This window comes from Nannospalax galili, unplaced genomic scaffold (assembly GCF_000622305.1).
Source record: "Nannospalax galili isolate Female #2095 unplaced genomic scaffold, S.galili_v1.0 scaffold946, whole genome shotgun sequence".
Taxonomy (NCBI): domain Eukaryota; kingdom Metazoa; phylum Chordata; class Mammalia; order Rodentia; family Spalacidae; genus Nannospalax; species Nannospalax galili.
The window spans coordinates 406,113-412,676 of NW_008354753.1; the positions used below are offsets into that span (position 1 = coordinate 406,113).

Genomic DNA, 6,564 nt, shown 5'->3' on the forward strand with positions numbered 1-6,564 from the left:
ATTTTCCTTCTCTCAGTCCATTTCTTTCTAACCGAAAATGTCTATATCCAATAATATCCATTATCTTAAAACTTTTAAATGCCTACATCAAATAATATCCATTATCTTAAAACTTTTAAATGCCTATATTAAATAATATCCATTATCTTAAAACTTTTACTATCTTTTTTTTACTGCATATGGCATCAGCCTTAAAAATAAAAAAAATATTATCTCTAAATTATCTATAACTTGATTCTTAATAATCATAAACTTTGGTAAATCTTATAAAAAAATCAGATAATAGTTTGTTTTGTTAAGTGGTTATTTTACAGAAGAATTTCTTGGTGAACTTTACAAACCTGATCTACAAAAACTAGTTTAGTAGTAAAAAAAAAAAAAGCAGAAAAGCAAACAACAACAGCAACAACATCAACAAACAACAAAACAACAGCTGGGAGCTGGAGCAATGACTCAGTGGTTAGAAGTGTGTACTGTACTTGCAGAGAACCTGCGCTCAGCTTCTAGCACTGATGTAAGATGACCCACAACCACCTGTTATCCAGCTCCAGGGGATCTGACACTCTGTGCTGGCCTTCCCAGGCATGGCACTCGTAAGTGCAAACCGACACTCAAACACATGCATGTACACATAATTTTAAAAATTAAGAAACTGGGCATGATAACACAGACCTTTAATCCAGTACTCAGGAGGCAGAGGTAGGTGGATCCCTGTGAGATTCAGGCCAGCCTGGTTTACATAGCAAGTTCCAGGCCATCTGGGGCTACAGGGAGAACCTGTCTCCAAAATTTAAAAAAGGTAAAAAAAGAAAAAAAAGAAAAAAATGGAAGATGTATTTACAATGAAACTTAATTGCTTTCTTAGACATTTAACCAAGACAAATGAAAACTTCAGTCTCATAAAAACCTATATATGCATGTTAATATCCGCTTTGTTTGTAATAGCACCAAACTGGAAACAAAAAGTGCCCCTCAGTATGTACTGATTGAACAAACAGTAGTAGAGCTTCTAGCCTAGGAACTGTTAACAGTGAGAAGAAAAGGGGCTGGAGACATGGTTCGGTGTTTAAGAACACTGGTGGCTCTTGAAGAGTACCTAGGTTTGGTTCCCAGCGACCCAAATGGTGGCTAACAACCATCCGTAACTCCAGTTCCAGGGTATCTGACACCCTTTTCTGGCCTCTATGGGTATTACACAACATGGGTGCCCTTTATATACCTACAGGAAAACACTCATACACATACAATACAAACAAACAAAAGAAAAAAAAAAGAAAAAAGTTTCTGGCCTACATGTCATCATGGATGGACCTCAAGAGCATTATGCTATATGAAAAGGCCAGTCTAGAAACGTACATTGCTTGAGTTCATTTAAATAATATCATCAAAACAAAATGGAACACAGATTAACAGAGTTTAGGGAGGGAGGAAAGAGTAGGTAGAACTGGGAACTTGGGATATCTCTGAGTGTTAAATGTAGTAATGGTTACACCATGGCTTTACTACACAGACATTATAAGTATTCGAACAACAACAACAACAATGAAAAAAGCCTAACTCTTAAATTTAGTTATTAAGAGTGGACCGGAACTAGGAGGACACTCATTCCCCTAGAGATCTCTTGGAACCACCTGTCTCCTGGAACTGTGCTGATACAAGTATCTTGCTCGAATACCATGTCTGGAACCATGTCCCCAGTCAGCATCTACCTTAATTTTATTCAAAATAGTTTTTCCAGATGAAAACATGCTTTCATAAGCTTATTAATAATCTTGATTCCTTCTTTGTGTGTTCATGTGTATGAATGTGTAGAATTCATGAGTGAATGCAAGGTGTGTGGTGCATGGTGGTGTGCTGTACACATACATGTGGAAGCTGAGGTGGAACCTCATGCACCTTTACTCTATGTCCTTATTGACTTGGGACATGATCTCTCACTGAACTTGCAGGTTGTTGTTTCAGCGAGGCTAGCTGGTCAGTGAGCTATTGGGACATGCCTGCTTCTACCCCACCCCACCATGGAGTTGCATATGTGTTCATGTGTGGGTTTTTACATGGGTACTGGGGATTCAAATTCAGGTCCTTATGCTTGCAGAGTAAGTGCTTTTACCTGCCATGTCAGCACCACCGCTCTAATTTCTTGTCATGTTCTTTAATCTTTTTTTGATAATTTTTGCAGTGGACCACTTGATTTTTTTTCAAATCCTGTGTTTGTGTGTGTGTGTGTGTGTGTGTGTGTAAGACAAGGTCTCTATATAACTCAGGCTGGCCTGAAACTTATGATCATCTTCTTCCCAACCTCTCACATGTTGCAGTTATAGATATGCCCCATCATGTCTCACTCATATTTTCCTACCGATTTGTACTGAAATATCTTAAATTTTGTACTTAAACATACGTCTTAAAAGCCTACGGTTTTTAAATCAGTTTTTATATTGTGATCAAGAGTTCATGTTCCCCTTGGAAAATATATTATTTTCATGCCTCTCTTTTAATGTGCATATTTTCCTAATATTTTTGTTTCGAATTTTGTTCTTTTATAGGTCACTTGTGGTGATATGATTTAGTTATACAACTACACGTACCTATAGCTGTCATTAAGGCAACTGTCATTCCATACCTCCACCTCTGGTTTGACATAAATAAAATCCTTCATTATGAGTGAAGTTTTCATATGTGCAAATATGTATAACTCCTGGCTGTTTCCCTTTGTTCAGCTATCTCTGTCCAGTGACTTCTAGGTTAGTCTATGTGGCTCTGCAGTGGCTGTTGAAAGCTGTTGGAACAAGTATCCATGTTGTACACTTATGCTTCCTGTCTGTCTTCTGCCTTTCTCTGAGAATCATATTTGTCAAATTTCTTAAACTTTGCTCGGAGACTCCCTTACTTTTTGTATAATTGCTGTTATGATAGAACTAAACTGCACTGCATTTTGTCATCAGGAAATGCTACCGGTGATTTTTTCTGAATAATCATGAGATGCAATAACAAACTGAGAAGCTTTATAATGTTAGTGTCTTAGTTCAAATAAAAATTACATTGTTTTATATAACTGTACATCAGAGATGATTTAAAATAGTCTATTGACAATATTTTCCAGTACTCTTATAAATGTGTATACATTTAGAGAGTTAAAAGTTAGATATGTAACCAAACAACTTTTCAAAAGAAGTCAACTTTAAACTCAGTGTCAGGAAATATAGAGTAAATATGCTTTTATGAAAAAGAGTATGGAATAACTATTATTGCTTATTTGAAACAATGACCTTAGATGTAATATGTTTCTTTATTAATTTTAATAAGAAAGGTCCATTTTTCTGACTTAAATGTTCTTTCAAATAAGACACATATTACTGTTGCACAGTATTTTTGTAGTATTGATTTTTCGCTTCTGTGTATATCATAGATACTTTAAAATATTCAAGTCTTCTTTGGTATTTTCCAATAAAGTTTTGAAAGTTTCTCCATAAGATAATTTCACATTTGTTTAGATTTCCAACTAAAGTGTTTTTATCCTCATAATAAATATGTTTTATAGATTTTCCACTGCATTAATGGCTAGTATAGGGATAACATTGTTACTTATACATTGTTACATTCTGAATTGTCATCTAGAAAACTTCGTAAGTTATTTTATTGATATCAATACTGCATAAGTTCCCTAGGGTTTTTTGGAAATAATTTTATCTTGTCGAACAGACAATTGTAACTGGAAAATCTTTCAAAAAATTGCTTCATAAATATCTTGAGATCTTAATTATAAACATACTTTATAATTTTTATATCCTCGAGAATATTTTGTTTTATCACGAAGTTCACATTTTACTACCCTGCCCCCATTAAAAAATATTGAGTTTTTCTGTGTTACCCAGGCTGGTCTTGAAGACTTGAGATTACTAGGTTTCCTAGCTTACCCTCCCAAATATATCAGCTACCATGTACTGATACAGATCCTCACACCTGGGTCCTTTAAAAATAGTTTTTATTATTTCTGATTCAATAATAATACAATAGCAAACATATCACCTTAGCTTTATAAGTTTATTAAATCGTTTACTCCTTGCTTTATAAGTTTATTAAACCGTTTACTCCTTACTTATTCCTCATCACAGACCCCATTGACGCACACAATTAATATCCTATCCTGTCTTTATTTACAAGATAATGGAAGTCAAGAGAAATTAAGTAATTTGCTCTAAGTGAAACATCCGACATCTGGCATGTAAGTTTTCTTTTGGCTATCATGTATCTCAATATTTTAAAGCATTAGAACTATGATCAGTCAACCTGCTTATAATTGCATCACTTAGCACTCATTTTCCTTTGTCCTCCCTGTAGTACGGAGGATGGAAACCAGACTCTCACAGACAAAAAGCAAGTATTTTACCATTAAACCAGACCTGCGATTCTACCTTTTAAAGGAACGACTTATAAAACACCGAATGCAGACGTCATCTGTAAACTGGTGACCTGTCGAAATTTCGAGTGATCCATCGCTGAAACTGACATGATACATGAGGTATTTCTTCTTTATTCTGCTTTGGTTAGCTGTTCTATTATTTGTATCAATAACATCTTAAGAACCCCAAAGCCTCAAACTTTTTCTTGGTTAACCTTGAATGAGTCTATGCCTTGTGGAGAAACACCATAGACAAGTCCACATTCTGGAAAGTAGAGAACTGAAGGGGGTGCACTAGTGGGGAAAGGGAGGAAGGTGGAATGAAATAACAAATTGTGCTTCGGACTCTGTAATTCTGGTTATACATCTTAGTGGAAATATTAAGACTACATGGTATCTGAGTTTATCATGTTGAGAAAGTATCTGGGTTGAAGACATATATTTATGATAGTGTATATAGAGTTCATACATGTTGACGTGGGAAGGAATGAGTTTGCCCAAAGAGAAACATGTCGCTGAGATGTTAACATATTTTTATCCTTCACTTTCAGGTATGTCAACAACTTTGAATATACCCATATCTAAAATTATTAACATCCCTTTCTCACTTTGTTCTATATCTATCAGATTTGCTGCACCAATGTCTCCCTCTTTAGGCATTTTAATGACTTTCAACCTCGCTTGATGTAGAAATGCTTAATAGCAAGGATAAAACCACTATTTATAAAAATGCATTAGACATTTTCTTCTATCTGCCTCCCTCCTCCCCGACTGCTTTACTATTTGAAGATTGCTGCTTGCTTTTTAAGACCCTCCTGTGTACTAGCCCCCTTTCTACCAATTCTTAACATCAGAATCCTAAAGGATGGAAAAGTAAATTAAACAATTATTTTAAATAGATTAAAAAGAAGTCCTAGGATTTCTACAATTGGGCAAAGAACAATGGAGAGAAGAAAAGTACAGGATATGGAGGATGAGGAGGTCTGTGGGCGAAGAAAAGAGACAAATGGCCTGTCCTTCATGGAGAGCTCTGATTCCTCAGCCACTCCAGGATGGAAGGGGAGTCTTTCACAGTTGACTGCCGCACAGACCAGTGTTGAAAACTGTCTTTGGATATGGGGAGATTGAGGAGGTAGCATGAAGCTGACAGAGGAGGCAGGAGAGCGAGGATGATGAAGCAAATGAATGGGGAGACTAGGTCCTGCAGGGGAGAAGGTTAGCTTTACAGGACAGAAGACAGGTAAGAACTGTGGATGCTGATGAGAAAGACCAAGATTTCTGATTGTTTCAAATTGGTTTGACTGGTGTGTTTTCAATAGTGTAAAAAAATCTCTTTTGACTGTACGAATGAAAAGGAAAAACTCCTTAGAGCGTGTTCTCAGATGGAGCCATGGCAAGAAGAATCTCAAACACAGGGAGAGGAGTTTCCTTAGACTGAAAACATATGCTGTAAATCAAAACAAGACAGGCAGAGAAAAGCAGGGTCACAGATAGGAAATATTTAAGAATGTTAGTTTTCATTACTTAGCATTATTTTTTCTGATATTTGTGCTTACATATTTTAAAGTCCTTTGGAAATTCAAATCTATGATTAAAAAGAAAGATTGTCATTCCAATGTTTTTATGTGACATGGAAAATACTAGTTCAACTAAATATTTATTGTAATAATAAAGACAAGAAACAAAAACTAAAGGCCAGGATTCTGGCCTTTCATGTTGACCTCTGTTCTAATGTAAACGTTAAAATCTGTTTTATATCAGCCATGGGCAGGAGAATCTGGGAAAGGAATATATCTTGTTTTCTGGATCTGAGGGCTTGGTGATTGGGCTGAGGAGAAGCAGTTACTGATGAGGGTTCCAAGTATAAGCAAAAATGTTTTCACATCAGTTGAGTTTTGAAGGGAGTGAAAAAATTCAGATTTTAGCAAGAAAATCTCGTTTAAAAATATAAATTGACTAAGATAATGTACAAGAAGGAAGTCTTCAGGAAAGTGAGTGTGGAACATGAAACAGCCATCTTTTATTAGGCCTGATGTAATGGTTTGACAGTAAATTATTTAGTCACGTGAATTGCTTTCTTCATTTGTGGTGCTGGGAATGAACCCAGGGCACACACTAGGCAAACACTACTACTGAGTTGCATTGCAATTCAAAGTTTTACATTA

The 6,564-nt window shown here is 35.7% G+C and overlaps 1 long non-coding RNA gene across 1 annotated transcript in view; it reads left to right on the forward strand.

The window, feature by feature from the left end:
- The window catches only part of LOC103749118, a 20,135-nt gene extending 15,641 nt beyond the window's left edge, over positions 1 to 4,494 (forward strand). The window contains exons 2-3 of the long non-coding RNA XR_607926.2: positions 4,113 to 4,222; positions 4,339 to 4,494. This is a non-coding gene — a long non-coding RNA (uncharacterized LOC103749118). The remainder of the gene's footprint in view (positions 1 to 4,112; positions 4,223 to 4,338) is intronic.
- The last annotated feature ends 2,070 nt before the right edge of the window (positions 4,495 to 6,564 follow it).